The following is a 24,412-nucleotide window of genomic DNA, read 5'->3' as shown; positions in this document are numbered from 1 at the left end:
AAAGCCAGACTACGGTTTGCAACTGCACATGAAGACAAAGATCATACTTTTTGGAGAAATTTCCTCTGGTCTGATGAAGCAAAAATAGAAATGTTTGGCCATATTGACCATCGTTATGTTTGGAGGAAAAAGGGGGTCGCTTGCAAGCCGAAGAACACCATCCCAACCGGGAAGCACGGGGGTGGCAGCATCATGCTGTAGGGGTGCTTTACTGCAGGAGGGACTGGTGCACTTCACAAAATAGATGGCATCATGAGGAAGGAACATTTTGTGGATATATTGAAGCAACATCTCAAGACATCAGTCAGGAAGTTAAAGCTTGGTCGCAAATGGGTCTTCCAAATGAACAATGACCCCAAGCATACTTCCAAAGTTGTGGCAAAATGGCTTAAGGACAACATAGTCAAGGTATTGGAGTGGCCATCACAAAGTTATTGTGGGAAGCTTGTGGAAGGCTACCCGAAACGTTTGACCCAAGTTAAACAATTTAAAGGCAATGCTACCAAATACTAATTGAGTGTATGTACACTTCTGACCCACTGGGAATGTGATGAAAGAAAAAAAGCTGAAAGAAATCATTCTCTCTACTATTATTCTGACATTTCAAATTTTTAAAATAAAGTGGTTGTCACGGATTCTGCCGAGGCTGCTCCTCCTCCTTGCTCGGGCAGGCTTCGGCGTTCGTCGTCCCCGGAGTACTAGCTACTGCCGATCGATGTTTCGGTGTTTGTCTTGTTTTGTCTTGAGTAGTTACACCTGTTGTCTATTATGTTTGATTGTTTAGCCTATAATTTCCCTTGTCTCACGTTTGGTATTTGTGTGTTATTGTTTTATGTCTAGTCGATGTTCGGCCTTGCTGTTATTCCATATTTCGTATATGGTGTTTTTCCCTCCAGTTGCGGAGGTGTCTGTTTTGTACTTTACATTTAGTAAAGTAGTCTGCCTGAATCTCTGTGTCCTGCGTCTGACTTCACTCGCCGCGTACACATCACTCCTTGACAGAATAACACACCACCATGGAGTCAGCAGGATCAGCGGTACCGACGGGATCATTGGAGGAGCGCATAAGCAGCCAAGACGCTATGATCCAGAGACTCGGCACCGCCATGCAGGATGTTATGGACACTTTGAGCCGATGGGAGAGAGGAGGTTTGCCCACACCTCCTCCAACAATACCACCACCATCGGCAAGACCCATCGTTCCATCTCCGGAGTCCAGTGGGAAGGTGGAGAAATGCCTGTTTTTCCAGGAGTCCATCTCCTTCCTGGGACATAGGTTGTCCGCGTCAGGGGTGGAGATGGAGATTGACTGCGTTTCAGCCGTGCGTAATTGGCAGACTCCTACCACGGTTAAGGAGGTGCAGCGGTTTTGGGGTTTTGCCAATTACTACCGGAGGTTTATCCGGGGTTTTGGACAGGTAGCAGCTCCCATCACCTCCCTGCTAAAGGGGGGCCCGGTGCGTTTGCAGTGGTCAGCTGAGGCGGACAGGGCGTTTAGACATCTGAAGGACCTGTTCACCTCGGTTCCGGTGCTGGCACATCCGGACCCCTCTTTGCCGTTGCAAGTGGAGGTGGACGTGTCAGAGGCGGGGATGGTGCTGTACTGTCTCGACACTCGGGCACGCCTCCTAAACTCCGTCCCTGTGCCTTTTATTCTAAGAAGCTCAGCCCGGCAGAACGTAATTATGACGTGGGGGACAGGGAGCTGCTAGCGGTGGTTCAAGCCCTAAAGGTGTGGAGGCATTGGCTTGAGGGGGCTAAACACCCTTTTCTCATTCTGACTGACCATCGTAACCTGGAGTACATCCGGGCAGCTAGGAGACTGAACCCTCGTCAGGCTAGGTGGGCCATGTTTCTGGCCCGGTTTGTCTTTAAGCTCACGTATATACCAGGGTCACAGAACGTTAAGGCAGACGCCCTGTCCCGGCGATGTGACACAGAGGAGAGGTCCATTGAGCCCACTCCCATACTTCCGGAGTCTTGTCTGGTGGCACCGGTGGTGTGGGAGGTCGATGCGGAGATCGAGCGGGCGTTACGTACCGACCCTACTCCTCCAGAGTGTCCAGAGGGGCGGAAGTACGTGCCGCTCGAGATCCGTGATCGACTGATTTATTGGGCTCACACGTCACCCTCCTCTGGTCATCCTGGTATTGGCCGGACAGTGCACTGCCTTAGTGAGAAGTACTGGTGGCCAACCTTAGCCAAGGACGTGAGGGTTTATGTCTCCTCCTGCTCGGTGTGCGCCCAGTGTAAGGCACCTAGACACCTGCCCAGGGGGAAGTTACAACCCCTACCCGTTCCACAACGGCCGTGGTCTCACCTATCAGTGGACTTTGTCACGGACCTTCCCCCCTCCCAGGGGAATACCCCGATCCTGGTCGTTGTGGATCGGTTTTCTAAGGCCTGCCGTCTCATTCCAATGCCAGGTCTCCCTACTGCCCTACAAACTGCTGAGGCCCTGTTTACACACGTCTTCCGGCACTACGGGGTACCTGAGGATATAGTGTCTGATCGGGGTCCCCAGTTCACCTCTAGAGTCTGGAGGGCGTTTATGGAACGCTTGCGGGTCTCGATTAGCCTTACCTCGGGTTTTCACCCTGAGAGTAATGGGCAGGTGGAGAGAGTAAACCAGGATGTGGGTAGGTTTCTGAGGTCCTATTGCCAGGACCGGCAGGAGGAGTGGTCGGGGTATATCCCCTGGGCGGAGATTGCCCAGAACTCACTTCGCCACTCCTCCATTAATCTTACTCCTTTTCAGTGTGTGTTGGGGTATCAGCCGGTCCTGGCACCCTGGCATCAGAGCCAGATCGAGGCTCCTGAATGGTTTCGGCGCTCGGAGGAAACATGGAACGCTGCGCATGTCCATCTGCAGCGGGCTATCCGTAGGCATAAGGCGAGCACCGATCGCCACCGCAGTGAGGGTCCAGTTTATGCACCTGGAGATCGAGTCTGGCTCTCGACTCGAAACCTGCCCCTTCGCCTGCCCTGCCGGAAGCTGGGTCGGCGGTTTGTGGGGCCATTTAAAGTCCTGAGGAGATTGAACGAGGTATGATACAGGTTACAACTGCCCAATGATTACCGCATTAACCCCTCGTTCCATGTGTCTCTCCTCAGGCCAGTGGTAGCTGGTCCACTCCAGGAGAATGAGATACGAGAGGCTCCTCCGCCCCCACTGGACATCGAGGGGGCTCCGGCGTACTCAGTCCGGTCCATCGTGGATTCGAGACGTCGGATGGGGGGTCTGCAGTATCTCGTGGAGTGGGAGGGGTACGGTCCGGAGAAACGGTGCTGGGTGCCTAGGAGGGACATCTTAGATCCCTCCCTCTTGACGGAGTTCCACCGGAGTCATCCAATTCGCCCTGCTCCGCGTCCTCCTGGCCGTCCCCGAGGCCGGGGTCGGCGCACGGCTGGAGCCGTGCGTCAAGGGGGGGGTACTGTCACGGATTCTGCCGAGGCTGCTCCTCCTCCTTGCTCGGGCAGGCTTCGGCGTTCGTCGTCCCCGGAGTACTAGCTACTGCCGATCGATGTTTCGGTGTTTGTCTTGTTTTGTCTTGAGTAGTTACACCTGTTGTCTATTATTTTTGATTGTTTAGCCTATACTTTCCCTTGTCTCACGTTTGGTATTTGTGTGTTATTGTTTTATGTCTAGTCGATGTTCGGCCTTGCTGTTATTCCATATTTCGTATATGGTGTTTTTCCCTCCAGTTGCGGAGGTGTCTGTTTTGTACTTTACATTTAGTAAAGTAGTCTGCCTGAATCTCTGTGTCCTGCGTCTGACTTCACTTGCCGCGTACACATCACTCCTTGACAGAATAACACACCACCATGGAGTCAGCAGGATCAGCGGTACCGACGGGATCATTGGAGGAGCGCATAAGCAGCCAAGACGCTATGATCCAGAGACTCGGCACCGCCATGCAGGATGTTATGGACACTTTGAGCCGATGGGAGAGAGGAGGTTTGCCCACACCTCCTCCAACAATACCACCACCATCGGCAAGACCCATCGTTCCATCTCCGGAGTCCAGTGGGAAGGTGGAGAAATGCCTGTTTTTCCAGGAGTCCATCTCCTTCCTGGGACATAGGTTGTCCGCGTCAGGGGTGGAGATGGAGATTGACTGCGTTTCAGCCGTGCGTAATTGGCAGACTCCTACCACGGTTAAGGAGGTGCAGCGGTTTTTGGGTTTTGCCAATTACTACCGGAGGTTTATCCGGGGTTTTGGACAGGTAGCAGCTCCCATCACCTCCCTGCTAAAGGGGGGCCCGGTGCGTTTGCAGTGGTCAGCTGAGGCGGACAGGGCGTTTAGACATCTGAAGGACCTGTTCACCTCGGTTCCGGTGCTGGCACATCCGGACCCCTCTTTGGCGTTCCAAGTGGAGGTGGACGTGTCAGAGGCGGGGATGGTGCTGTACTGTCTCGACACTCGGGCACGCCTCCTAAACTCCGTCCCTGTGCCTTTTATTCTAAGAAGCTCAGCCCAGCGGAACGTAATTATGACGTGGGGGACAGGGAGCTGCTAGCGGTGGTTCAAGCCCTAAAGGTGTGGAGGCATTGGCTTGAGGGGGCTAAACACCCTTTTCTCATTCTGACTGACCATCGTAACCTGGAGTACATCTGGGCAGCTAGGAGACTGAACCCTCGTCAGGCTAGGTGGGCCATGTTTCTGGCCCGGTTTGTCTTTAAGCTCACGTATATACCAGGGTCACAGAACGTTAAGGCAGACGCCCTGTCCCGGCGATGTGACACAGAGGAGAGGTCCATTGAGCCCACTCCCATACTTCCGGAGTCTTGTCTGGTGGCACCGGTGGTGTGGGAGGTCGATGCGGAGATCGAGCGGGCGTTACGTACCGACCCTACTCCTCCAGAGTGTCCAGAGGGGCGGAAGTACGTGCCGCTCGAGATCCGTGATCGACTGATTTATTGGGCTCACACGTCACCCTCCTCTGGTCATCCTGGTATTGGCCGGACAGTGCACTGCCTTAGTGAGAAGTACTGGTGGCCAACCTTAGCCAAGGACGTGAGGGTTTATGTCTCCTCCTGCTCGGTGTGCGCCCAGTGTAAGGCACCTAGACACCTGCCCAGGGGGAAGTTACAACCCCTACCCGTTCCACAACGGCCGTGGTCTCACCTATCAGTGGACTTTGTCACGGACCTTCCCCCCTCCCAGGGGAATACCACGATCCTGGTCGTTGTGGATCGGTTTTCTAAGGCCTGCCGTCTCATTCCAATGCCAGGTCTCCCTACTGCCCTACAAACTGCTGAGGCCCTGTTTACACACGTCTTCCGGCACTACGGGGTACCTGAGGATATAGTGTCTGATCGGGGTCCCCAGTTCACCTCTAGAGTCTGGAGGGTGTTTATGGAACGCTTGGGGGTCTCGATTAGCCTTACCTCGGGTTTTCACCCTGAGAGTAATGGGCAGGTGGAGAGAGTAAACCAGGATGTGGGTAGGTTTCTGAGGTCCTATTGCCAGGACCGGCAGGAGGAGTGGTCGGGGTATATCCCCTGGGCAGAGATTGCCCAGAACTCACTTCGCCACTCCTCCATTAATCTTACTCCTTTTCAGTGTGTGTTGGGGTATCAGCCGGTCCTGGCACCCTGGCATCAGAGCCAGATCGAGGCTCCTGAATGGTTTCGGCGCTCGGAGGAAACATGGAACGCTGCGCATGTCCATCTGCAGCGGGCTATCCGTAGGCATAAGGCGAGCGCCGATCGCCACCGCAGTGAGGGTCCAGTTTATGCACCTGGAGATCGAGTCTGGCTCTCGACTCGAAACCTGCCCCTTCGCCTGCCCTGCCGGAAGCTGGGTCGGCGGTTTGTGGGGCCATTTAAAGTCCTGAGGAGATTGAACGAGGTATGATACAGGTTACAACTGCCCAATGATTACCGCATTAACCCCTCGTTCCATGTGTCTCTCCTCAGGCCAGTGGTAGCTGGTCCACTCCAGGAGAATGAGATACGAGAGGCTCCTCCGCCCCCACTGGACATCGAGGGGGCTCCGGCGTACTCAGTCCGGTCCATCGTGGATTCGAGACGTCGGATGGGGGGTCTGCAGTATCTCGTGGAGTGGGAGGGGTACGGTCCGGAGGAACGGTGCTGGGTGCCTAGGAGGGACATCTTAGATCCCTCCCTCTTGACGGAGTTCCACCGGAGTCATCCAATTCGCCCTGCTCCGCGTCCTCCTGGCCGTCCCCGAGGCCGGGGTCGGCGGACGGCTGGAGCCGTGCGTCAAGGGGGGGGTACTGTCACGGATTCTGCCGAGGCTGCTCCTCCTCCTTGCTCGGGCAGGCTTCGGCGTTCGTCGTCCCCGGAGTACTAGCTACTGCCGATCGATGTTTCGGTGTTTGTCTTGTTTTGTCTTGAGTAGTTACACCTGTTGTCTATTATGTTTGATTGTTTAGCCTATACTTTCCCTTGTCTCACGTTTGGTATTTGTGTGTTATTGTTTTATGTCTAGTCGATGTTCGGCCTTGCTGTTATTCCATATTTCGTATATGGTGTTTTTCCCTCCAGTTGCGGAGGTGTCTGTTTTGTACTTTACATTTAGTAAAGTAGTCTGCCTGAATCTCTGTGTCCTGCGTCTGACTTCACTCGCCACGTACACATCACTCCTTGACAGTGGTGATCCTAACTGACCTAAGACAGGGAATTTTTACTAGGATTAAATGTCAGGAATTGTGAAAAACTGAGTTTTAAATGTATTTGGCTAAGGTGTATGTAAACTTCCGACTTCAACTGTAGCACCTTTCACTTCAGTTTTTCGATTCTTTCGAGCATGGATTAAATTAATTATATTATTTTTGCATCTCGGCCTCCTTGGGTTATTCCTTTTCATGAGATTTATAAGCAGGCCATAAACTCATTAATTCAGACAAGAATGAGACAATTATCTTCCAAGCTGTCCACATGTGGAACGCTAGTTCCTTACTAATGTATTGTGATCCTTTGTGTAATATAAATACACTGTTAGGAAATTGGCTGGCAATGGGTGACAAAAGACAGAGTACTGTAGCATAGGATAGGAGATTCCCAGTGGATTCTGAGAACAAATTACATTAAGTGTTTATCTATGTTTAATTAAGAGAGAGCAGGGGTCTGAGAGGGAGGGAGGGACTGATGAAGGGACAACGAAGAGAGAGATTATTCTTTCAGATTAAGCACATTTGTTAATTATACAAAGGGAATGTTGTTATATCGATTTCTACTTCTTTATCAGAGAAGTCACCGCCCCAGGGCTATGGGTTCTCCTGAATCAAGAGGGAGGAGTGACCCTCCTGCTGACCCCTCAACACCACTTCCAGCACGATCTTGATTTTCCAAGGCCATTTAGATTGCCATTTTGGCAAATGCAGCTTGGGCTGATGGCAGCATTTACAGCTGGATGTAAACACTGATGCTCTGACTTCACCATATATCACTGCTAACTAAATAACATACTATTATCTAGAGATCCCTATAGGAATGTGTGGTAACACTTTACTTGACACCAAGTGTAATAACATGTTATGACACAGTCATAACCATGTCATAATATGCCATAACAGCTGACATAACTTGTCATAATCTGTCATAATGTGGTCATAACACTGTCATAATCCATATATTTACACCTGTTGTGACATATATTATATTATTTTATGGATGGTTATGACACCTACATAAGAGTGTCAAAACCTACATTTATTCAAATTATTTTTTCCCTGCCAAGAAGTTTCCTTTCATTTGAACGTTTGTTTCTTTAATCCTTTGTTGTTTTTGTAATTCATTATTTACAGTCATGTTTTTTTCATCATATTTTAAATAACTTGTAGAAAATACACTTTGACAATCATGAAGCATTATGGCCATCCTGTGTCACTTTACTTGGACTAAGAAAATGCAATTTATAACAGTGTCAAGAAGCATTATGACCATCATATTCATTTAAGCCAGATAGGCCTATCATGTACAGTGAGGGAAACAAGTATTTGATCCCCTGCTGATTTTGTAAGTTTGCCCACTGACAAAGACATGATCAGTCTATAATTTTAAGGTAGGTTTATTTTAACAGTGAGAGACAGAATAAGAACAACAAAAATCCTGAAAAACGCATGTCAAAAATTTTATAAATTGATTTGCATTTTAATGTGGGAAATACGTATTTGACCCCCTCTCAATCAGAAAGATATCTGGCTCCCAGGTGTATTTTATACAGGTAACGAGCTGAGATTAGGAGCACACTCTTAAAGGAAGTGCTCCTAATCTCAGTTTGTTACCTGTATAAAAGACACCTGTCCACAGAAACAATCAATCAATCAGATTCCAAACTCTCCACCATGGCCAAGACCAAAGAGCTCTCCAAGGATGTCAGGGACAAGATTGTAGACCTACACAAGGCTGGAATGGGCTACAAGACCATCGCCAAGCAGCTTGGTGAGAAGGTGACAACAGTTGGTGTGATTATTCGCAAATGGAAGAAACACAAAATAACTGTCAATCTCCCTCGGCCTGGGGCTCCATGCAAGATCTTACCTCGTGGAGTTGCAATGATCATGAGAACGGTGAGGATTCAGCCCAGAACTACACGGGAGGATCTTATCAATGATCTCAAGGCAGCTGGGACCATAGTCACCAAGAAAACAATTGGTAACACACTACGCCGTGAAGGACTGAAATCCTGCAGCACCCGCAAGGTCCCCCTGCTCAACAAAGCACATATACAGGCCTGTCTGAAGTTTGCCAATGAACATCTGAATGATTCAGAGGAGAACTGGGTGAAAGTGTTGTGGTCAGATGAGACCAAAATCGACCGCTTTGGCATCAACTCAACTCGCCGTGTTTGGAGGAGGAGGAATGCTGCCTATGACCCCAAGAACACCATCCCCACCGTCAAACATGGAGGTGGAAACATTATGCTATGGGGGTGTTTTTCTGCTAAGGGGACAGGACAACTTCACCGCATCAAAGGGACGATGGACGGGGCCATGTACCGTCAAATCTTGGGTGAGAACCTCTTTCCCTCAGCCAGGGCATTGAAAATGGGTCGTGGATGGGTATTCCAGCATGACAATGACCCAAAACACACGGCCAAGGCAACAAAGAAGTGGCTCAAGAAGAAGCACATTAAGGTCCTGGAGTGGCCTAGCCAGTCTCCAGACCTTAATCCCATAGAAAATCTGTGGAGGGAGCTGAAGGTTCGAGTTCCCAAACGGCAGCCTCGAAACCTTAATGACTTGGAGAAGATCTACAAAGAGGAGTGGAACAAAATCCCTCCTGAGATGTGTGCAAACCTGGTGGCCAACTACAAGAAACGTCTGACCTTTTCTTTCTTCTTTTGTCATTTAGCAGACGCTCTTATCCAGAGCAACTTACATGAGCAATTAGGGTTAAGTGCCTTGCTCAAGGGCACATCGACAGATTTTTCACCTAGTCGGCTTGAGGATTAGAACCAGCGACCTTTCGGTTACTGGCACAACGCTGACCTCTGTGATTGCCAACAATGGTTTCACCACCAAGTACTATGTCATGTTTTGCAGAGGGGTCAAATACTTATTTCCCTCATTAAAATGCAAATCAATTTATAACATTTTTGACATGCGTTTTTCTGGATTTTGTTGTTGTTATTCTGTCTCTCACTGTTCAAATAAACCTACCATTAAAATTATAGACTGATCATGTCTTTGTCAGTGGGCAAACGTACAAAATCAGCAGGGGATCAAATACTTTTTTCCCTCACTGTATATGCTAAAAGGCCAGGCGGTTCTCGTGTTAAAATGTGATACAGGCTGTATTATTATGCTTAGTTGTTGCAAATAGCTATATAAAACAAATATGGCTCTGTTTCTTGACCTGGGGCAAATGAGCTAGATTCATTACAGTGAAATTAGGACTGGGATTGGTGTTTTACTTTGGTTTACACTGAGCCAAAAAAAACAACTGGAAAATGGGCTTTATTCTCTGCTCACGTTACCCTTTGAAATAGCTAACTCCATACTGAGTGGCGCAGTGGTCTAAGGCACTGCATCGCAGTGCTAACTGTGCCACTAGAGATCCTGGTTCGAATCCAGGCTCTGTCGCAGCCTGCCGCGACCGGGAGACTCATGGGCGGCGCACAATTGGCCCAGCGTCGTCCAGGGTAGGGGATGGAATGGCCGGCAGGGATGTAGCTCAGTTGATAGAGCATGGCCTTTGCAACGCCAGGGTTGTTGGTTCGATTCCCACGGGGGGCCAGTATAAAAAAATAAAATATGTATTCACTAACTGTAAGTCGCTCTGGATAAGAGCGTCTCCTAAATGACTAAAATGTAAATGTAAATGTAAGTGACATCTGTCAACTTTCAGTAGAGGTGGTAGCACATTACTGCCATCTAGTGGATTAAAAAGTGTACAACACAGGAGTATTATATACTACATTTACATTTTAAATGTTTTGTCATTTAGCAGACGCTCTTATCCAGAGCGACTTACAGTTAGTGAGTGCATACATTTTCATACTGGCCCCCCGTAGGAAATGAACCCACAACCCTGGCGTTGCAAGCGCCATGCTCTACCAACTGAGCTACAGGGGACTATAAACTTGTGAACCCAAACTTGGTTTGTGAATACTATGATTTCCTATTGTAGCCATTTGAATTGCAGAAATTCCGTTACATTTACATTTTAGTCATTTAGCAGACGCTCTTATCCAGAGCGACTTACAGTTAGTGAGTGCATACATTATTTTATTTTTCATACTGGCCCCCCGTGGGAATTGAACCCACAACCCTGGCATTGCAAACACCATGCTCTACCAACTGAGCTACATCCCTGTCGGCCATTCCCTCCCCTACCCTGGACGACGCAGGGCCAATTATGCGCCGCCCCATGGGTCTCCCGGTCGCGGCCGGCTACGGCTACGACAGAGCCTGGATTCGAACCAGGATCTCTAGTGGCACAGCTAGCACTGCGATGCAGTGCCTTAGACTACTGCGCCACTCGGGAGGTTCATACACTACAATTCAGCCATATTTGAGATTTGACCCAGGATCAGGCCCATGTCATTTGTATTTATTTTTTGCACTTTGCTTTTACCAGTATTTCCAGCATGATCCACTAGGTTTGCTGCAGGTAGAAAATCCTAGGAAATGTTATTTAATTGAAACAAGCTGTCTCCAATCAATCAATGTCTGGTTGTGCATATGTGTTTGGTGGGGAGATCGCCTATGCCAGGGGAGGCAAATCTTAATCACATAAAGCCTATTATTTGGCAGGGAATAATATGTGTAGATCAGTGATTCACTTTGCTCAAGCTGATCCTCTCCAACAGACTCAGAAGTTGTAGCCAAAAATGGGTCAATTAGGGGCAGTTAACGGCGAGGGTCAATGAAACCAGCCATGAAAGTATATTGTAGCAAATTTGGAGGGTTGACTCAACCGGGACTAGAACCCGGATCTAATGACTGTAAATCCAACACCTTAACTGTACGCGAAAAGGTTTGAACCACACATACACAGCAGAAGCCAGCCAGTGCTAGCTAGCCAGCAAATGCAAGGCAACTTTGTTCCATTGTTGAATTTGTTCTATTGGCATGCTATCTTCATGATAAGTTCTGCATCTTAGCTAACATGAGTATTTGTATTTTCCTGTCACACTCACACAGTTCAATCCATTCTTTGTGCTGCCAACCTGGGCTGTAAACACACCTCTTAAGCCCCATCACTATTTTATGAGGGGGTGTGTACTTCCAGCTATAAACCAAACGAAAATTGAAAAATGTAATAGATTTTGTTATTTGTTTTCTGTTATTACATGTCCAATTCTGACACAATAATTGAGAAAACAAGTCGATTTTCGTTGTTCAAATTCAGAAACCAAAAACGAAAAATGAGACGTTTTATGTTTTCACGTCGTCTTTTGAATCACAAGATCAGTGAACGGACCATACATGGACCAGTAGGCTACAGGATCCGATATGCGACGATAAAGATGCTGAGGAAGGGGTGCCGAGGAGAAACTATGGAATTGTAGCATTGTCATTGATGAAGTCTGATAATCGCAATTGTTATCGCCAATACTAAACATTCTCTCTATTATAAAAGTAATGTAGGCAACAATTAAGGCGCTTCAGGTGGAAAAGAACTGAACGTGGAATAACTACAGTTTCTGCAGTGGCTTTGGAATAATCGATTCACTAGAAAAAAAAGAACGTGTTTTTGATGGGGAATTGTCAGCCACTTTACAGGTCAGTAGTTTATTTCAGTCCAGTTGGTAAACGTGGTATTATGGGAGTCTTGAATGGGTGAAAAATAGAGTACAATCACATTAAAGAGCTCATTATTAGTAAACTACTTCAAGGTCACACGAAATATCACACAATGTTCCAGTTTTTTTGTTTTAAGGCTGATTGGTTCTATTTCTGCATACTACTTAAGACAGGACATAATTAGGACTATTATTAATGAGGTAGCCTACTCACGCTGATGGTGATTGTAATTAATGATAATCCTAGCCCATTCACAGACGCCAACTACCTTTAGCGCCTATTGATGATATGATCTACTGGCCGGTGGAATTTTGTTAAGAGCCCCAAAGCTTTCTCTAAACGTTAACACGCGTTGCCTGCGGTAAATATGAATATATATATATATATATATATATATATATATATATATATATATATATATATATATATATATATACATTTAAAAAAGTTAAATTACTACACATCTTTATAGGGTTAGGGTTCCCACACGTCCATATTTCCATGTTACAACACTTGTTACAGAAAACAGACTGAAGTCAATCGAATAACTGTGCTCATTAGCTATCATGCGTCGCTCAACACCGGTGTATAAACGAAAGACATACGGCACAATGGTGTTGTCACTGAAAAACACTGTTGGCTGCAACTGTGTTAAAACCGGTACATACAGTGCAGTAAGTGTATATTTAGCATTTGTGAAATAATTTTCATGTGATATGAAAGTAGAGGGGCTATGTTTCAAGAACTGTACCGCAATTGAGAATCGATTAATTTTTAGATGGAGTATTTGGCTGTTTTGGCTGCCAGAGTCAATTCGCCTCTAAACAGAACATGTAAGGTCATTGGACTATAAGGAGTAACATTAGGCTCATTTTAGTACATTATTGGGCTAATGATGTCCCTGCTGATATGCTGTTGACACAACGTCAGTAAATGTGTTTTTACTTTCTATATTCGGGGTTCGCTTGTCAATAGCTCCCCGACAGAATGTCCTAGGACGATGAGTGATATATCTAGAATCATATGACAGTAGAGAGCAAGGCACATCACCTTCAGCATTCAAATATTAGGCTTTATTAGTTGAGTGACATCCAATGTAATTTGCTAGGTTATTTTGATCAAATGCGATGTTGAAAAGGGTGTTTTACCGGAATGAAAGTAGCCTATGCTACCGCCGGAGACACAACTCTCATCTGGCTATAGGTAGACTACAAGCGGATCATTAGATTACATTAGATTCGATTGTTCAGGTTCACCATCAGCAGTCCGTATATATGGTCATTTTTAGATATACAGTGTAAAGTTAATAATTTCATAACGAGGACAGCAATTACTTGCCACCCGCACTGCATGGTAGAAGCAGGAGAAGAAGAGAAGCTCACTGAGTCGCCAACTCCCCAACGGTCTAAACCTTTCGACTATGAGAAGGGGGTCAAATCCAAAATTGTGCTATATATTCATAGGTTATGTCATAGTACATTTTTAAAGATAAATATTGATACATTAGCTACTAGCTCTAACACTTTTAATCAGCAAAAATTACAAATTAATTAGACAAAAAGCAAACATTGATAGTGGGGTGGTAGATGCCCAGTTTCCCTTATGGCTCAGCTCAGGTGCCTACATACATCATTCACACACACACACACACACACACACACACACACACACACACACACACACACACACATCGAAGTCAGCTCAGAGGCCCAGCTCATGAGTTCCATCAGCAGCAGATTGTAATTTAGAATGGAAAGTGAATGTGTTTATGCAATAAATTTTAGTGCATCGTATCACACTGTATTGCATCGATTCGTTCATCTAATCAAACCGAATCGCACCGAATCATTTCAAACTATCATGCCTGTATGTTATTGGAGCCCGAATCATCTTGAAAGGGAAAGATGCACATCCCTAGGTGCTATGTTTTTACCAGTTTACAAGGATAGTTTTCAAAAGCTTCCTATCCAGGTGAAATAGAGATGTAAAACCACATAATGTGAAGTCATTGACCCCCCTCATCCATGCTACATTCATTAGAATTCCAGTTCACCACTTCCCTGATTTTATAGCCATATTTCTTGTGATAGGTCTAACTTTCAATACCTTCCTATCCATATGAGCTACAGATCTATAGGCAAGGGCGGTGGGTTCCTTCACCTCTCTTATCAAAGCTACACCTTTAATGTTTTCCGAATTCTTCCCTTTTGTTTTCCTACAAATATTTGTCCTATTACGGCTTTGGTTGTTAATTCACGTACAGTTCTATTTTTCAATAGCTTCCAGTCCAGTCCAAAACATTAAGGACACCTGCTCTTTCATGACATAGACTGACCAGGTAATTCCAGAAAGCTATGATCCCTTATTGATGTCAATTGTTAAATCCACTTCAATCAGTGTAGACGAAGGGGAGGAGACAGGTTAAAGAATGATTTTTAAATCTTGAGACAATTGAGACATGGGTTGTGTATGTGTGCCGTTCAGATGGTGAATGGGCAAGACAAAATATTTGAACAGGGTATGGTAGTAGGTGCCAGGCGCACGTTTGTGTCAAGAACTGCAACGCTGCTGGGTTTTTCATGCTCAAAAGTTTCCCGTGTGTATCAAGAATGGTCCACCACCCAAAGGACATCCAGCACACTTGACACTACTGTGGGAAGCATTGTGGTCAACATGGGCCAGCATCCCTGTAGAACACTTTCGACACCTTGTAGAGTCCATGCCCCAACGAATTGAGGCTGTTCTGAATTCAGAATGTATATCATTTTTTAAAACTTTATTTACCCATCTACAAGCAATACCCATAATGACAAAGTGAAAGCATGTTTTTAGATATTTTTGGAAATTTATGGAAAATTAAATACAGAAATATCTCATTTACGTAAATATTCACACCCCTGTGTCAATACTTATGTACAATCACCTATGGCAGCAATTATAGCTGTGAGTCTTTCTGGGTAAGTCTCGAAGAGCTTTCCACACCTAGATTGTGAAACATTTGCCCATTATTCTTTTCAAAATTCTTACAGCTCTGTCAAATTGGTTGTTGATCATTGCTAGACAACCAATTTCAGGTCTTGCCATAGATGTTCAAGTAGATTTAAGTCAAAACTGTTAACTCGGCCACTCTTCTTGGTAAGCCATTCCAGTGTAGATTTGGCCTTGTGTTTTAGGTTATTTTCCTGCTGAAAGGTCAATTAATCTCCCAGGGTCTGGTGGAAAGCAGACTGAACCAGGTTTTCCTCTAGGATTTTGCCTGTGCTTAGCTCCATTCCGTTTTTCTTAATCCTGAAAAACTCCCCAATCCTTATTGATTACAAGCATACCCATAACATGATGTAGCCACCACTATGCTTGAAAATATGGAGAGTGGTACTCAATAATGTGTTGTATTGGATTTGCCTCAAACATATGACTTTGTATTCAGGACAAAAAGTGAATTGCTTTGCTGCATTTTTTGCAGTATTACTTTAGTGCTTTGTTGCAAACAGTATGCATGTTTTGCAAACCTTTTTTGATATACTAAGAGGACCGTTATTAGCATGTTTTAACCACTCCTATGTAAATGGTAGATTATCTGACACTCAAGAAGAAGGTCTGATATCATTATTACTGAAACAGGATACAAGTGGAAAATATAAAGATCCAGTCCATTTACAAAATTGGAGGCCCCTTACACTTCAGTGTTGTGATGCAAAAATCCTAGCAAAATGTATAGCGCATAGAATTAAAAAGGTATTGTCGGATATTATTCATTCTAATCAGACATGTTTTTTACATGGAAGATACATTGGAGATAATATAAGGCAAGTATTGGAAACAATAGAACACTATGGAAAATATGGGAAACCAGGCCTGCTATTCATAGCAGACTTCGAAAAGGCATTTGATAAAGTTCGACTGGGGTTTATATATAAATGCCTGGAGCATTTCAATTTTGGAGAATCTCTTATAAAATGGGTAAAAATCATGTATAGTAACCCTAGGTGTAAAATAGTAAATAATGGCTATTTCTCAGAAAGTTTTAAACTGTCAAGAGGAGTGAAACAAGGTTGTCCACTATCGGCATATGTATTTATTGTGGCCATCAAGATGTTAGCTATTAAAATCAGATCCAATAATAATATCAGAGGATTAGAAATACAGGGCTTAAAAACAAAGGTGTCATTGTACGCAGATGATTCATGTTTTCTTTTAGATCCACAACTAGAATCCCTCCACAGCCTCATAGAGGATCTAGATACATTTTCTAACCTCTCTGGATTACAACCAAATTATGACAAATGTACTATATTACGTATTGGATCACTAAAAAATAAAAATGTTACATTACCATGTAGTTTACCAATAAAATGGTCTGATGGTGATGTGGATATACTGGGAATACATATCCCAAAGGAAATAAATGATCTCACTTCAATAAATTTTAATAGAAAGTTAGCAAAAATAGATAAGATCTTACTACCATGGAAAGGAAAATACCTGTCAATTTGTGGAAAAATCACCCTGATTAACTCTTTAGTATTATCCCAGTTTACCTATTTGCTTATGGTCTTGCCTACGCCTAGCAAACAGTTTTTTAAATTATATGAGAAAAAAATATTCAATTTTATTTGGAACGGCAAGCCAGACAAAATTAAAAGAGCATATTTATATAATGAATATTAATTCGGAGGACAGAAATTATTAAATATTAAAGCATTAGACCTATCACTAAAATCTTCAGTCATCCAAAAGTTATACTTAAATCCGAACTGGTTCTCAAGCAAATTAGTAAGATTGTCTCACCCAATGTTCAAGAAAGGCCTTTTTTCCCTTTATTCAGATTACAACCTCTCACTTTCAGTTATTTGAAAAGGAAATAATCTCCCAAATGTCACTATTTCTAAAACAAGCCATAGAAAGTTGGTTGCAATTTCAATTTAATCCTCCAGAAACGACAGAACAAATAATGCAACAAATATTGTGGTTAAATTCAAATATACTAATTGACAAAAAAACTTTATTTTTTGACAGAATGTTTAAAAAAGGTATAATCTTCGTAAATGATATCATCGGTAGGACTGGTGGAGTTATGTCGCACATGCAGCTAACAAAAACATATGGAAATGTCTGCTCTACCCAAAATTACAACCAAATAATTGCAGCCTTACCGCAAAAGTGGAAGAGGAAAGTGGAAGGGGGAGAAAGTAAGGAACTTGTCTGTCGGCCTTGCATTAAAGAACATAATTGGTTAAGGAAAACTGTGATAAATAAAAAAGTATATCAGTTTCACTTAAGGACCAAAGGATTGACAGCCGTCCCATATAGATTGCAAAATAGTTGGGAAGAGATCTTTGACGTACCGATCCCATGGCATAGTGTTTATGAACTGACACGCAAAACGACACCGGATTCAAAAATTAGAATCTTTCAATTTAAATTATTATATAAAATTCTTGGTACCAATAGAATGTTATTTATATGGGGGATACAATCTTCCCAGCTCTGCAGATTTTGCTGTGAAGAGACAGAATCATTAGATCATTTGTTTTGGTTCTGTCCATTTGTAGCTTGTTTTTGGACACAGGTCCAGGAATGGCTAAAGGATTGCAATATTTACCTGGAACTAACCTTGCAGATAGCATTACTGGGTGATCTGAAAAGTCATAGTCAATCAATCAATAATATAATAATACTTTTAGCAAAAATGTTTATTTTTAATTCACAATCTGTAGAAGCAATGAGAATAGAAAGGTTCAGAACTTTTGTAAAACATCACAGTACGGTTGAAATATATATGGCAAATAGAAATCCTATATGGATGGTGTTAAGAGATAGATGGGAGGTATTGAATAGAGTTGAAGGATGGGACTAATAACAAATAACAACAAATAATAACAAAGATATCTAATAATGTAAGCATACTGTGTCCATAATAAGTATATAGGTTGTATGTTGGGAGCTTTTGGGAAAGAGCACAGTTAGAAAGATATGGCATATAGAAGCAAACCGGATGGACATCATGAAAATGATCGGAGAGGTTGAGAGTAGAAGAAGTTAAGGAGCAAAAAATAAATAATATATATATATATATATATATATATATATATATATATATATATATATAATAGAATTATTGTAAAATTAACTCTGTCCATAAGGTGTAGATAGTAAGTATAGACCGGAAGTAGAGGCGTGGGCATTGTTGTTCACTAATTTACTCCAAGTAGGGAAAGGATGGTGGGGTTGAAAAGTAATAAAGGGGAGTATATATATAAAAAAATATATATAAAAAATAAAAAAATAAAAAAACATGGGGGATTGGAAGTGATGCAGACAATTACATTGATAGAAGATACAATCTATCTGCAATATTAAGCTGATCCATTCCCCCCCAAAAAATAAAAACAAAAAAACAAAAAAATTAATAAATATACAAACAAAAAATAAAAAAAATAAAATGTTTTGCAATATTTTTATTCTGTACAGACTTCCTTCTTTTCACTCTTTCAATTAAAGTTTGTATTGTGGAGTAACTAAAATGTTGTTGATCCATTAAACTATGTAACTGTTTTAAAGTCACCATTCGCCAGAGTGGTTTATTTTCTCTCCGGCAACTGAGTTAGGAAGGACGCCTGTATCTTTGTAGTGACTGGGTGTATTGATACATCATCCAAAGTGTAAATAATAACTTCACCATGCTAAAAGTTACACTATATATACAAAAGTATGTGGACACCCCTTGAAATTAGTGGATTCTGATATTTCAGCCACACCTTGCTGACAGGTGTATAATATCGAGCACACATCCATGCAATCTCCATAGACAAACATTGGCAGTAGAATAGAATGGCCTTACTGAAGAGCTCAGTGACTTTCAATGTGGCACTGTCATAGAATGCCACCTATCCAACAAGTCAGTTCGTCAAATTTCTGCCCTGCTAGAGCTGCCCCGGTCAACTGTAAGTGCTGTTATTGTGAAGTGGAAATGTCTAGGAGCAACAACGGCTCAGCCGCTAAGTGGTAGGCCACACAAGCTCACAGAACGGGACTGGCGAGTGCTGAAGTGCGTAGCGCGTAAAAGTCGTCTGTCCTCGGTTGCAACACTCCCTACTGAGTTCCAAACTGCCTCTGGAAGCAACGTCAGCAGAATAACTGTTCATCGGGAGCTTCATGAAATGGGTTTCCATGGCCAGGCAGCTGCACACAAGCCTAAGGTCACCATGCGCAATACCAAGCGTCGGCTGTAGTGGTGTAAAGCTCTCCGCCATTGGAGTCTGGAGCAGTGGAAACACGTTCTCTGGAGTGATAAATCACGCTTCATCATCTGGCAGTCCGACGGACTAATCTGGGTTTGGCGGATGCAAGGAGAACACTACCTGCCCGAATGCATAGTGCCAACTGTAAAGTTTGGTAGAGGAGGAATAAAGGTCTGGGGCTGTTTTTCATGGTTCATGCTAGGCCCCTTAGTTTCAGTGAAGGGAAATCTTAATGCTACAGCATACAATGACATTCTAGACGATTCTGTGCTTCCAACTTTGTGGCAACAGTTTGGAGAAGGCCCTTTCTTGTTTCAGCATGATAATGCCCCCGTGCACAAAGCGAGGTCCATACAGAAATGGTTTGTCGAGATCGGTGTGGAAGAACTTGACTGGCCTGCACAGAGCCCTGAACTCAACCACATTGAACACCTTTGAGATGAATTGGAACGCTGACTGCGAGCCAGGCCTAATCGCCCAACATCAATGCCCAACCTCACTAATGCTCTTGTGGCTGAATGGAAGCAAGTCCCTGCAGCAATGTTCCACAATCTAGTGGAAAGCCTTCCCAGAAGAGTGGCAGCTGTTATAGCAGCAAAGGGGGGACCAACTCCACATTAGTGGCCATGATTTTGGAATGAGATATTCGATGAGCAGGTGTCCACATACCTTTGGTCATTTATTGTATATTCAGTGTCTGCTTGTTTTATTTTTACCCATCTACCAATAGGTGCCCTTCTATGCAAGGCAATGGATAACCGGAAAACCTCTCTGGTGTTTGTGGTTGAATCTGTGTTTGAAATTCATTGCTTGACTGAGGGACCTTGTAGATCATTGTATGTGTGGCGTAAAGAGATGAGGTAATCATTCAAAAGTCCATGAAACACATTATGTGACTTGTTAAGCAAATTTTACTACTGAACATATTTAGGCTTGTCATAACAAAGGGATTGAATACTTGACTCAATACATTTCAGCTTTTCATTTTTAATTAATTTGTCAACATTTCTAAAAATATAATTATATTTTGACATTATGGGGTATTGTGTGTAAACCAGTGACAAAAAAATCTCAATTTAATCTATTTTAAATTCGGGCTGTAACACAACAAAATGTCAAGGGGTGTGAATACTTTCTGAAGGCACTGTATATACAATATACACAGAAAAAAATATATCAACGCAACATGCAACAATTTCTAAGATTTTACTGAGTTACAGTTCATAAACAGTGGGGAGAACAAGTATTTGATACGCTGCCGATTTTGCAGGTATTCCTACTTACAAAGCATGTAGAGGTCTTTCATTTTTATCATAGGTACACTTCAACTGTGAGAGACGGAGTCTAAAACAAAAATCCAGAAAATCACATTGTATGATTTTTAAGTAATTCATTTGCATTTTATTGCATGACATGAAGTATTTGATACATCAGAAAAGCAGAACTTAATATTTGGTACAGAAACCTTTGTTTGCAATTACAGAGATCATACGTTTCCTGTAGGTCTTGACCAGGTTTGCACACACTGCAGCAGGGATTTTGGCCCACTCCTCCATACAGACCTTCTCCAGATCCTTCAGGTTTCGGGGCTGTCGCTGGGCAATACGGACTTTCAGCTCCCTCCAAAGATGTTCTATTGGGTTCAGGTCTGGAGACTGGCTAGGCCACTCCAGGACCTTGAGATGCTTCTTACGGAGCCACTCCTTAGTTACCCTGGCTGTGTGTTTCGGGTCGTTGTCATGCTGGAAGACCCAGCCACGACCCATCTTCAATGCTCTTACTGAGGGAAGGAGGTTGTTGGCCAAGATCTCGCGATACATGGCCCCATCCATCCTCCCCTCAATACGGTGCAGTCGTCCTGTCCCCTTTGCAGAAAAGCATCCCCAAAGAATGATGTTTCCACCTCCATGCTTCACGGTTGGGATGGTGTTCTTGGGGTTGTACTCATCCTTCTTCTTCCTCCAAACACGGCGAGTGGAGTTTAGACCAAAAAGCTCTGTTTTTGTCTCATCAGACCACATGACCTTCTCCCATTCTTCCTCTGGATCATCCAGATGGTCATTGGCAAACTTCAGACGGGCCTGGACATGCGCTGGCTTGAGCAGGGGGACCTTGCGTGCGCTGCAGGTCCCAGCTCTCTTCAGGTCATTGACCAGGTCCTGCCGTGTAGTTCTGGGCTGATCCCTCACCTTCCTCGTGATCATTGATGCCCCACGAGGTGGGATCTTGCATGGAGACCCAGACCGAGGGTGATTGACCGTCATCTTGAACTTCTTCCATTTTCTAATAATTGCGCCAACAGTTGTTGCCTTCTCACCAAGCTGCTTGCCTATTGTCCTGTAGCCCATCCCAGCCTTGTGCAGGTCTACAATTTTATCCCTGATGTCCGTACACAGCTCTCTGGTCTTGGCCATTGTGGAGAGGTTGGAGTCTGTTTGATTGAGTGTGTGGACAGGTGTCTTTTATACAGGTAACGAGTTCAAACAGGTGCAGTTAATACAGGTAATGAGTGGAGAACAGGAGGGCTTCTTAAAGAAAAACGAACAGGTCTGTGAGAGCCGGAATTCTTACTGGTTGGTAGGTGATCAAATACTTATGTCATGCAATAAAATGCAAATTAATTACTTAAAAATCATACAATGGATTTTCTGGATTTTTGTTTTAGATTCCGTCTCTCACAGTTGAAGTGTACCTATGATAAAGATTACAGACCTCTACATGCTTTGTAAGTAGGAAAACCTGCAAAATTGGCAGTGTATCAAATACTTGTTCTCCCCACTGTAAGGAAATCAGTTAATTGAAATAAATTCATTAGGCCCTTATCTATGGATTTCACATGAGTGGGAATACAGATATGCATCTGTTGGTAACAGATACCTTAAACCTTAAATAAAAAAAGTATGGGCGTGGATCAGAAAACCAGTCAGTATCTGGTGTGACCACCATTTGCCTCATGCAATATTTCACATTTCCTTCGCATAGAGTTGATCAAGCTGTTGATTGTGGCCTGTGTAATGTTGTTCCACTCCTCTTCAATGGCTGTGCGAAGTTGCTGGATATTGCTGGAAACCGGAACATGCTGTTGTACGCGTTGATCAAGAGCATCCCAAACATGCTCAATGGGTGACATGTCTGGTGAGTATGCAGGCCATGGAAGAACTGGGACATTTTAAGCTTCCAGGAATTGTGTAAAGGTCCTTGAGACATGGGGCTGTGCATTATCATGCTGAAACATGAGGTGATGGTGGTGGATGAATGGCACAATAATTGACCTCAGGATCTCGTCACAATATCTCTGTCCTTTCAAATTGGCATCAATAAAATGCAATGGTGTTTGTTGTCCGTGGCTAATGCCTGCCCATACCATAACCCCACCGCCACCATCTGGCACACTGTTCACAACATTGACATCAGCAAACCACTCGCCCACGCAACGCCATACACGCTGTCTGCCATCTGCCCGGTACAGTTGAAACCGGGATTCAGCCGTGAAGAGCACACTTCTCCAGTGTGCCAGTGGCCATCGAAGGCGAGTATTTGCCCACTGAAGTATGTTACGACGCCGAACAGCAGTCAGGTCAAGACCCTAGTGAGGACGACGAGCATGCAGATGAGCTTCACTGAGACTTTCTGACAATTTGTGCAGAAATTCTTTGGTTTTACAAACCCACAGTTTCATCATCTGTCTGGGTGGCTGGTCTCAGACTATCACACAGGTGAATAAGCCGGATGTGGAGGTCCTGGGCTGGCGTGGTTACACGTGGTCTGCGGTTGTGAGGCCGGTTGCACGAATTGCCAAATTCTCTAAAACTACATTCGAGGCAGCTTATTGTAGAGAAATTAACATTAAATTATATGCCAACAGCTCTGGTGGACAGTCCTGCAGTTAGCATGCCAATTGCACGCTCCCTCAAAACTTGAGATGTCTGTGGCATTGTGTTGTGTGACAAAACTGCACCTTTTAGAGTGGCCTTTTGTTGTGCTCAGCACAAGGTGCACCTGTGTAATGATCATGCTGTTTAATCAGCTTCTTGATATGCCACATCTGTCAGGTGGATGGTTTGTCTTGGCAAAGGAGAAATGGTCACTAACAGGGATGTAAACAAATTACTGCACAACATTTGAGAGAAATAAGCTTTTTGTGCATATGGAACATTTCTGGGATCTTTTATTTCAGCTCATGAAACATGGGACAAACACTTTGCATGTTGCGTTTTTATATTTTTGTTCAGTGTATATACACTGAGTGTACAAAACATTAAGGACACCTTCCTAATATTGAGTTGCACCCCCACTGAACAGCCTCAATTCGTCAGGGCGTGGAGTCTACAAGGTGTCGAAAGCGTTCCACAGGGATGCTGGCCCATTTTGACTCCAATGCTTCCCACAGTTGTGTCAAGTTGGCTGGATGTCCTTTGGGTGGTGGACCATTCTTGATACACACGGGAAACTGTTGAGCATGAAAAACCCAGCAGCGTAGCAGTTCGGTGCGCCTACTATGTCTCAATTGTCTCGAGGCTTCAATATCCTTCTTTAACCTGTCTCTTCCGCTTCATGTAAACTGATCGAAGTGAATTTAACAAATGACCATCAATAAGGGACCATAGCTTTCACCTGGATTCACCTGGTCAGTCAGTCTGTCATGGAAAGAGCAGGTTTCCTTAATGTTTTGTACAGTCAGTGTATATGTATTTTAATGCAAATCATAGCGTATAGATGCTGGATGTACTGCTTTTTCATAGTAACCCACCATAATGGTAGTCTATTATTTTGTATCTGTGCAGAGCATAATTGCTAGTAGCCTATGTGTCAATCATTTAGTATAATAGGTGTGTAATAGTGATGCGCAGGTTGACTCATAACCCGCAGTCCCTGCGGTTATATCCGCATGTATAGGGTCATTAAATACTGTGTGGATGAAGGGCGGGTGGGTTGAGTAAAGAGAAAGC

Source organism: Coregonus lavaretus (genome assembly GCF_964263955.1).
Source record: "Coregonus lavaretus genome assembly, chromosome: 11".
Taxonomy (NCBI): domain Eukaryota; kingdom Metazoa; phylum Chordata; class Actinopteri; order Salmoniformes; family Salmonidae; genus Coregonus; species Coregonus lavaretus.
This window is presented reverse-complemented; position numbering follows the sequence as displayed.